Below are 11,010 nucleotides of genomic sequence, written 5' to 3' on the forward strand. Positions count from 1 at the left end.
ACATTTAGAGAACCTGGGGCAAGAAACCAAAGAGAACTGCAGGCTCTTGACTGGCCCCTCTCCCCTGGGCGCCGCTCAGTGAAGGGAGGTGTGCGCTGCGTGTGGATTCCCCAGCCCCGGATCTATGCTGTCCTTGGGCCACCCCCCCGGCTGGTGTTGTGGTCCATCTTGGGAGGATGGACCCCAGGAAGAGGGCTGCGTGGACCCTGGAAGTGAGCTTGAGGTCATCCTGGCAGGGAATTCTGGGGATGTAGGTACTTGGACTGTCGTCTTGGGGTAGGGTGTGGGCCCCCAGAGGGCATGACCTCTTGGCCCCATGGACCCCCCAGGTGGAAGGTGAGACTGGATGAGAGCCAGGCAGGGACCCCGTAGAGGAATGGAGGGATGATGAAGCCACGGGGTGCGGAGGAGGGGCATCAGTCGATCCAGTGTGCTCAACGAACGGGTCTGGGAGGCAGGGTTGGGAAGCGTAGGAATTGTGTGGGCTTCCCCACCTCACACACACCCCTCCCTGTGAGATGCCTCACAAAGCATGTGCGGGTTCCCAGGGCAGGAGCCTGGAGGAAGGGGGGCACCGAGTTCTCCCTGTTCAAGATCCACTGAAGCATTCCCCCCTTCCCTTCCTAGAGGAACGGTCCTCTGTTCTCCTCCAGCAAAATCGCCTTTTCTTCCTCGGCAGCTCATCTTCCAATGGGCCCAGGCATATATACCTTTATCCATGTTAAAACGTGGAAAAGCAGTCCAAGTGGAGGGAACAGCATGAGCAAAGGCCCCGAAGCAGGAGACCACGTGGGTCCAAAGAGGTGATGGAGAGAAGAATGGAGAACGCTGGGCCCCAGGGAGACTTTGGTTGGGTGGGCGATGAGGACTGAGTGTAGGAGTGATGCAGTCATATGGGGCGGTGGTCGCGTGAGGAGGCTTCTGGGGGGCGGACTGCAGGGAGAGATGCCTGAACTTGGGGAGGAAGCAATGGATGATGGGGGCATTAGGGAGACGTCTAGGCTGGACTGGGGAGTGGGGGTGAGGGGTGGGGAAGTGTTGAGGACACCGCCTGGGATTCGGGTTTAGGAAGAGAGTGAAGGCGTGCATGTGTACTCAGTCCGATTCTTTGTGGCCCCATGGACTGTAGCCCACCAGGCTCCTCTGTCCATGAGGTTCTCCAGGCAAGAATACTGGAGTGGGTTGCCATTTCCTACTCCAGGGGAATCTTCCCGACCCAGGGATTAAGCCCACATCTCCTGTGTCTTCTGCATTGACAGGAAGATTCTTTACCACTGAGTCACTTGGGAAGCCCTTATGGAGTGGAGGGTGGGTGTACAAATCCCAGTCCGACCAGGATACCGATGCACTTTCATACCAGTTCATTGAGAGCAGTTAAGTGGATGACGCATTTACACGTAGGTGGGCGGGAGGCTGCAGGGCCCCAGGACGGTGACTGGGAGGAGAATTTACCGCCTGCAGGCAAAGGCGCAAGGATGGTGGTTACCTGGAGGGGGCGCTGTGTGGGGAGGGTTCCCTGGCAGAGCTGGGGCCTCGGGTTGAAGGGACCCTGCAGGGCTTGGAGCCAGGGATTAAGGACCCAAACCTCTCTCTTTCCTCCTCCAGGTCTCCTGCAGGCTCTCCCATTGTCTGGTCCAGCCAGAAGCCAGAGGGCATGGTCACCTAGCAGGGGGAGGGGGTGATGAGAGACCTGGGAGGGCTCAATAGACTCACCCAGCCAGGGGGCTGCTGATGAGAAACCCAGAGGAGAGTCAGGATGAGGGAATTGCCAGGTTCAGTCCTGCCTGGGATTTGAAGCCAATGAAGGAATCTGCGGAGAGCTGGATTCAGGAGGGGAGGGCCCTCAATATTTTGATCCGAGGTCCCCCTCCAGTCTTGTGCATCTAGTTTGGAGCAGACCTGGAGGTGGAGGGCGGCATGGGAGCCTTTGCCAGCCTGTCCTGTGAAGCTTACCTTCCACTCTGCCCTGGAGGACCCGGGGTAATAGCCTCTGGCTGGGGAGGATTTGCCCTGGCCCCTCCAGCCCACCCCTCCCAGTGGAGGCCCTGGCCTTGGCCTCCAGTCCTGGGCGGGGTGTTTCATCTCTCCCTTGGCCTCAGACTGGCCTGGCCAACAACAGTTCTGTCTCCTGCCGTCAGGGCTGCCAGGATGTGACAAGCGGCAGATGGGCCTCTGATCAATGGACCCCGTCCCGGAGCAAGGACGGTGGGGTTGGGGGCAGGACGGAGGAGCAGCCGCTAATGGATGGGCCCGGGAGCTGTGATGGATGGGCAGGAAGAAGCTGCCATTTGTCTTGGGGAAGTGAGTGACTCCGGGGGGAGGCGGGGAAGGGAGGGTGGCCGAGGGGCTGGGGGAGCAGAGAGAGGGAGCTGGGAGCCCGGCAGGCTGGGGAGGGGGAGGGCAGGGTGTCCCAGCTAGCGCCGGGGGCAGGGAGGAAGGTTTCCCAGCTTTAAACCAGATCTCCTAGCCCTGGCTAAGAGGATCCTGCTGTGTAGCTGGACCGTCTGGAAGAATCGGGTGAAAATGGTCATTGGACTGCACCTTTGCCTCACTCTCGTTCAGGGTAAGTCAAGTCCCTGTGGTGCCTGATTTTTCTTTAAGGCCCCACGGGAGTTTCCTCACCACCCAGTACCATCCCCTATTCATGCCCCATCTCATCATCAGTTCACTGAGGCTTGTTCTTCCTCAAAGGCCTCCGGGCCTTCACCTTAGCTGCACCCCCACCCAGAGTGCCCTTTTCCCCAGACTTCTGCTGGGCACTCTCACTTCCGGTGGTCAGCTGGCAGAGAGGCTTCCCCTGGGCACTCCTCATGAAATAGCAGTGGTTCTGCACCCCAGGCCCCTGCCTCCGCCTGGCACACACTGCCATTCCCCAGGCTTATTATCAGTATAACTTCATTTATTTGCTTGCTCTGGTCTGTCTCCCCCACTAGTCTCTGGACTCTTTGGTTTGCTGCGGGATCCCTGATGGTATAGTCAGGGGTCTTCCCTGATGGTCCAGTGGTTAAGAAACCGCCTTGCAATGCAGGAGACTCGGGTTTGCTCGCTGGTTGGGGAACTAAGATTCCACATGCTGTGGAGTAACTAAGCCTGTGTGCTGCAACTACTGAGCCCGTGTGCTCTAGAGCCTGTGTGCCGCAAGTAGAGAGTCCATGCGCTGCAACCAAAGATCCCGCATGATGCAGTGAAGATCCTGCATGCCGCAACTAAGACCCAGCAGAGCCAAATAAATTAAAAATTAAAAGGTATCACTCTGGAGGGACTCCACGAATATTCCTCACCAGTATGAGTGGTAGGGTTCAAATTGCATCTCTGAGGCTCGCTTTGTGAGTTTGGACCATCTCCTGAGCCTTGGGGTCCTCAGCTGCAAGGTGATGGGACAGTCCTCAGTTCAGAGCCCCTGTGAAAATTCCCCAGGCCATTGCATCCACACAGGACCTGGTAATGGCCAACACCCACAGTCTGGAGCTGTTTTTTTTTTTTTACCAGCTTCTTCCATGAACTCTGATCACAAGGTCATCCCCTCTGCGTGTCCTCCCAGAAAGCTGGCCTCCTCTGCTCCTCCAGCCAGCCTGGAAGGAGATGCTCTGATCTCAGGTTTCTAATCACAGCCTTCACTGAGGGTGGGCCCTGATCCTGGTGGCTCTCATTGCTTCCCCCTGCATCTGAAAACCTCCACATCCTGACAGTAGGATCAAGATGGAGCACTTCGGAGTCTGGCAGAGCTCTATTCTAATCCTTCTCAACTGCATCCTAGCTGAGTGATATGTATAAGTCATATGTACAAGTCACTTACCTGAGTGCAGTGGATGCTACTGGTTCCTTGCTCGTAATCTCTTAATACGATTTACCTCAATAGCCAAAGGCTACTTTCAGCGAACACTTGACACTGCCTGCGGGCACTTTTTCTGGTCTATGTGCTCAGGTTATATGCTCAGTTGCTTCCGTCGTGTCCAACTCTTTGCGGCCCCGTGGACTGTAGCTCGCCAGGCTCCTCAGTCCGTGGGATTCTCCAGGCAAGAAAAACTGGAGTGGGTTGCCATTTCCTTCTCCAGGATTCCAGGGTATAGGGACCCAAAAATACTGGGGCCTTAGTGTTCCTGGAAGCAGCCCTCAACTGATGGTAGCTGATAGATAAAAATCTCAACTCCCTCATCCTTAAAATGAGGATAATGGTTTCAGCTTCCTTGGCTTATGTGATGGTTAATTTTATGTGTGAACTTGACTGGTTGTGGAGTGGCCAGATTAAACCTGCTTTCTGGGTATGTCTGTGTAGTTGTTTCTGGATGAAGGATGAGATTAGCTCTTGAACTGGTGGAAGCAGTAAAGTAGTTGCTCTCCCCAGTGTAAATGGGCATCATTCAATCCGTTGAGAGCTCAAATGGAACAAAATGTGGAGGAAGGAGGAACTTCCTCTTTCTTCCTGCCTCACTGTCTCACCTGGGACATCTTTGACTTTTCCCTCCTTTTCTCCTGACCTTGGATTAGGATTTACACCACTGACTCCCCTATTTCTCAGACCTTCAGGCTCAGATTCAATTATACCACTGGCTCCAGCTTATGGGACTTCTCAACTTCCATAATCAAGTGAGCCAATTCCTTGTAATAAATCTCTGGGGAATTTCCTGGTGGTCCTGTGGTTAGGAATCCATGATTTCACTGCTGAGGGCCTGGATTTATCCCCGGTTGGGGGGATCCCACAAGCCATGTGGTGCTGTAAAAAGAAAAAATTAAAAACCCTCCATATATAGATGTATCCTATTGGTTCTGTATCTCTGGAGAACCCTGACTAATGCAGTTTGTTATGAGGACCGAATGAAAAGATGCAGGCACATAGCACAGAGCGTGGCCTGCCTACACCAGAACTTAAAACAAAATAACTAATAACTCACCAGTTCTCAAAACAAAGGCAGCTAAGATCCAGCGCAATGAGACCTTGTCCCTTCCGTCTTGCCCTCAGCTTGTTTCCAACCAACCTCTGCCATTTAGTCCCCTCATGGTATTTTCTCTTCTCTCACCATAATCACGAAATCTTTAGCATCTTTAGGTCTGGCCAAGCCCCGCTTGAAGTGTGGAGTCCATGTTCCAGGTGGGGCATGGGCAGTGTAGACTTAGACTATCACCTGCTTGCTTTACATCTCTGTGGATGAGTCCCTCCGTTCATGAATCTCCCACCATCCGATCCCATTATCTTCAGCGATTCCTATTGCATTAAAGAGGAAGCTTACAGGACTTATCATTTTTTTTCTTGCTGTGCTGTGTTTGGTCCCAAAGGCGGAACTGTGTGACTTTAGGCAAGTTATACAACCTCTCTGAGCCATAGCTGTCAAATGGTGCTAATGATACCTACCCCTAGAGGGTTCACTCATTCATTCAGCAAGTATTTATCAAAGACCTACTATGGGTCAGCCACGTGCTAAGCATTAGGGATACAGTAATGAGCAAGACAGACAAAGCCCATGATCTTAGGTTGGTGATCGTCTAGTGGGAAAGATGGATGTGAAACACATGACTGTACAGATAACTGTCATAAGCTTGGAGACGAAGCGATAAAACACGTAGTGCTTTAGGGAGGCAACCATCCATCACCCACTGCCTTGACCATGTCTGGGCTTCCTGAAACTGCTACTGGATCCCAGGTAGAGAGCTAATGCCCACCACCCTGCTCCTAGCCCATGAACGCCCAGGAGATCCTTTATATCATCCTGACTGACCTCTCAGAAGTTGTGGCTTCTCCCCCCGGGCATGAACGCTGCAGCTATGAGCTGGCAAGATCCCGAATCTTCACTTGAGACTTTATTGACCTTTGCCATGGGCAGTCTGGTTTCCTTGGTGAGATGTGATTTCCATTCTCTGAAGGAATTTTTCAACCTTCTTCACTAAGCCAGGGTGCAGAGAGGTCCAGGGCCCCCTCATCCTTGCCTACAAAACGACATCCAGCAAGCGATGCTGTGCCAGGGCACTTTGTATACATTATCTCCTTTAATCTCATGGCCACCCTGAGCAACAGCATAATCCCCCAGGAATTATGGAGAATCTCTCCAGAGGAGATGGAGGCACAGGAAGTTTAGTTAAAGTGCTGTGTTCACAGCTGGTTAGTGGCTGTGTTCAATTTCAAACTCAGGCACTCTCTGCCCTTTTGAAGATGATCTGCAAGAATGTGATCAAATCAGAGTTGGGGAGAGTAGGGATGAGGTGAGGACAAGGGAGAGAAGTCCAGAGGTGGGGTAGGGAGGGTATAAGTTTGGAGGTGGGACCCTGGCATCTGTTCTTTGGGAAGTTACCTTCATGCCTATGGAAAGATAGGAGGGGATGGAGAGGAGGACTGATGAAAAACTTTGAATATTTTGGTCCTTACACAGTATCCGACAAGTCCACTGTGAGCAGTTGCACAGGTTGTACGCTGCACAATTCTAGATGGCATCATTCACACTGGGGTTCGTGAAAATGGCACCGTGTACAGACACATGGGTCACATCCTATGTTACAAGAAGACTTCTCAGCACTTCTGGCTCTGATGCCCTGGGAGCAGGCATATTCTTGCTCATGCTGGAATAGGACCTCTGCAGAGGAAAGAGATCTGAGAGGGACAGCCCACAGCAGGCCACTGAGTCTCCTAGGAAGAACAATGTAGAGGTGTGAGCCCCATGTCCCCTAGCAAGCTTGGGTCCTGGGTCTCTCCTTCACCACGGTGCCACTTGGAAGTGCCTGGGGGTCTCACCCTCCACTGTCCAGCACACGAGGTTGAGGTTCTCGGAAGCCCAATCCTGGAACTATGGGAGTGAAAGCTTGATTTCCTCGCAGGACTGCTGGCTTCCAGGGCCTTGCCTCCAACCCAGGGGGCTACCTCTCCTTCTCTCCCTGCAAGTTCTCCTGGTTGGCTCTGGGTCTCCTTCCCCGAAAGCTCAGGACAGCTTGGAGGAGGGGGACCCCCTTTCCCAGGAACCCTTCCTGCAGTCAACTTGGTGCTTAGGGAAGCCTGGGGTAAATTGAGGTGGGGGTGGGGGACAGATGTATCAGCCAGCCACTTAAATGGCTCGATGGCCTCATCCACCCACTCCCAGATGTGTAAACCCCAGATCCCCTCCCCCTTCCCTGTCGGGGACTGATTACAGCCCCCAGTGGTGATGGTTTATTACAGCTCACTTCCTGCTGTGAGTAAATAAGTTTGTCTCCTTTAAATTCCCTGGGCAATTAGGAGAATGAAAGAGTGAGCTGCGGATTAGCATTTATTTCCTCCAAACGTTTATATGAGGCCATTTTCCCACTGACAAATCGTGGGGCAAATTGTTCTCCAGAAAGTCTGTCTGCAGCGGAGGTGCTATGATTAAACGGCTGGTGTAAATTTGGGGCCATAAATCCTTTCCCTGGGTTAACGGGATTTATTCGCAGCGACTGCCATTACAGGCTCAAAGAAATCATAATAAACGAGGTTGGTTTTGCACCTGTTTTGGGGTAATTAATATGCACACAAAAAGGAAAAGAGGTGGTTTTTACAGACTGCCTGGCTGGTGGCTAAGAAGTCGGCCACACTGTGGGGTCCTCAGGTCAGCCGCCAGCCTGTTTCAGGTCTGCGGGCAGGGGGCTACTGGGGAGGGGCTGAAGGACGGGGTCTGATCTGATGCCCTGTGTTGCAGAGCCCCCTTCAGGCAGCCTGAGTAGTGTGGGCGCTGCTATAATGGCGAGGGGGTGATCTGGACACAGGAAAGTTGAGTGTAGGTGAAATAGACAAAACTCATTGGCTGCAAGCGACAGAAATTCAAGACAACAGAGCTCCCCAGGACTGAAGGAAATGCTGCAGGAACCCAGGTCTATCTGGGATGGAGTCTCAGGACCATCACATCTTTCTCTGTTTGCCTCTCAGCCCTGCTCCTCTCTGCTTCCTTGAAGCTGGCCCTGCTAAGAAGACTCTCTAGGGGAAACCAAAGTCCTCGTAAATGGAAGATCGACGAGCACAGTCCACCTGCTCGCCTCTCAGTAGCTCCCATGTAGTGATGGAGGAGGTGATAGTTATTCCTGAGGTCTCTTGGGGGACTCAGTCTATCTAGTCCCCACTTCTAGCCCATCCTGGCTAGAAGAGGTCTGCAGACATCTAGGGAGGTTTTCCATCTTGTGTTGACCTTGCACTCCCCCCCGCCCCCTCCGCCTACCATTTCGCCCCCGTGACTAGATGACCTGCCTATTCTGCCTGCTGACAGACTTTGTCCAGCTGGAGAGCCCCTCTCTGGGACCCCAGCCCTGGTCAGATCCTGGGAACTCTGAGCCTGTGATGCCAGCCACTGCCTGTGTTATTGCTCCCCACAAGGCTCCCTGACTCTCTCCCCCCTGCATCTTATGATCTGAGCCACAGTCCCAGCTGGGAGCCTGTCAGGAGGGGGGTTTGGACCCTGGGATTTTGGTTGGGAATTGGTTCTGTTCTGGTTGCCTCTGTCCATTTAGGTCCTGTCTGGTCTCCTTTTCTCCTCCCTCCCCTCTCCTCCCAGGTCTGGGCAAGATGAGGTCCCAGGGGGACCCTCACAGCAGTGGAGCCATGTGTCCAAACACAGATTCGATCAGGGCATGTTCCTGAGAGCCAGTGAAAGTATGTCAGCCATGAGCTTGGGTTTGGGAGCCAGACTGCCTGGGTTTGAATCCTAGTTCACTGCTTCCTGGCTGGGCGACCCTGGCCAAATCCTTTCACAGCTCTGAGCCTTGATTTTTTTCCCCCTCTGTCATATAAGGATGACAGCAGAGTTCAGCTTGCCTGTCTTTTTCTTTTCTCTCCCAATGTAAATGAGATGGATTTTGTGACTGTAGCCAGGAAGAGGAGAAGAGAACCGTGAGGGAGCAGAAGCAGAAACATTGCTGATCCTCAAAGCCAGAACACTGGAAAGGCGGAATTCAACTGAACAGGCAGATTCACTGAGTAACCTGAACTCAGCCCTTCCTTCTAGAATCTCCTTGGAAAGTCAGGAGAGTGGCTGACTCAGTCTGGGGCAGCTAGAGAAGCATTTACAGAAAAGGGGACATTGGAGATGGGGCTTCGTGGCTGAATAGGAGTCCTTCAAGTGGAGCCAAGGAAAAGGGATATTATTCCAGGCAGAGAGAACAGTCTGTGCAGAGTAGGAGGGAAAGAACTGTGTGTTCAGAGGTCAAGGAATCAATGGGTGGCCCTTGAGTGGCGGGTTGTTTTGAAGCTTGCAGTAGAAATTCAGAGGTGGAGAAAATAGCCAATTAGATCTTTTCTTTTCCTTCTTTCTTTTAAAAATGTGTAAGTGTAGCATACTATTTATGTATTTATTTGGCAGTGCTGGGTCTTAGTTGCAGCACGCAGTGCCTGGGCTTCTGTCTAGTAGTGGCACGGGCTTAGTTGCCCACGGCATGTGGGGTCTTAGTTCCCTGACCAGGGATAAAACCTGCACCCCCTGCATTGGAAGGCGGTTTTCTCTCTCTCTCTCTTTTTTAAAAATTATTAATTTACTTATTTGACCACGCTAGGTCCTAGTTGGGGCACTCAGGATCTTAAGCTGCAGCATGTGAGATCTGGTTCCCTGACCAGGGATCAAACCTGGGCCCCCTGCATTGGGAGCTCAGAGTCTTAGCCACAGGGCCACCAAGGAAGTCCCTGGAAGATATATTCTTAAGCACTGGACCACCAGGGAAGTCCCTGATCTTTCCTTTAAATCGATTAAATCTGACTCTAGCCCCTACCCCTTGGCCCCTTGAACTGGCAGGGAATTCACTTTCAGCCTGTACTTAGGCCCTCCTTCGGATCCTTCTGATCTTACCAGAATCTGGGGGTCTCCGGTGGCATTTGACAACCGGGGCTCTGCTCTCTGTGTGGCCACCGCAGCCGATGCCCTCCTTGTCTGAACTCACAGATGTCCTGAAACCCCATGACTTTCTCCCACCCGTGGCTCCCATGTGTGTCCAGGTAGGGAGTCATGGAGCTTGGGTTCTTGCTCAGCACAGCTGCCCCCCAGGTTGTCTCTGGAGGGTCACAGGCTGTGATGAGTCCTCACCCTCGTCTCTTCCCTCTCCTCCTTTTGGGGTCATCCTGGGAGAATTCTGGAATAATGGCAGGAGCAACCAGATGCCATGCTTGCTAGCATATATCTGCAATGTTTGTCAGTGTCTCGGACCTCATGGATTAGTCTGCTGGGGCTGCTGTAGCTAAGTACCAATAACTAGTGCCTTAGGTAACAAAAACTTATTTTCTCGCAATTCTGGGACGGCAAAGTCAAGGTGGCAGCAGGGTTGGTTCCTTCTCAAGGCCACAAGGGAGGGATCTGTTCCGGGCTTCTCTCTCTACTGTGTCAATGGCTGTCTTCTCCCTGTATCTCTTCATACCATCTTCCCTGCATGTGTCTGTCTAAATTTCCTCTTCTTATAGGGACACCAGTTATATTGGACTAGGGCCCCACCCCAGTGACCTCATTGTAACTGGATGGGCCTCTGCAAAGACCCTATCTCCAAACACGGTCACATTCTGAGATGCTGGGGCTAGGTCTGCAACACATGAATTTTGGAAAGGAACATAATTCAACTCCTCCTACCTCCTGACAAGCCTGCAAAAGGCAGAAATGACTATTATTCACAGATGGGCTATTGGAGGTTGAGAGAGGTCAAGTAGCTTGCTCAGGGTTGCAGAGCCAGTGAAGGAACAGATGGAGCCTAAAGCCTGGAGTGCTGAGTGTTGCTACCGCCGGGTCCCAGGGTCCCTGAGAAGGCAGAGAGCTGGACTCCTAGGGGGCTGGATCCTCGCTTGGGCCCCCTAATGCCTTGTTCCAGGCCAGACTGCCTGGCTGGCTGGAGGAAGGCAGGGAGGAAAGAGCAGAAATTTCATTCTGAGAGCCTCTTCGCTGGCCTTTTGTCTCTCCGTTCATTGCCTGCAGTGTACCCGCATCTTATTACTCCAGCTAGGTAGATTTTTGCTTGGCTGAGCTGAGATCAAAAAGTAATTTTTCTTTTTGCAACAGCCAATTAGAAATTCATTTATTTTCACATTATGGACATTTGGCAAAAATTTCT

This window comes from Odocoileus virginianus, chromosome 9 (genome assembly GCF_023699985.2).
Source record: "Odocoileus virginianus isolate 20LAN1187 ecotype Illinois chromosome 9, Ovbor_1.2, whole genome shotgun sequence".
Taxonomy (NCBI): Eukaryota; Metazoa; Chordata; class Mammalia; order Artiodactyla; family Cervidae; genus Odocoileus; species Odocoileus virginianus.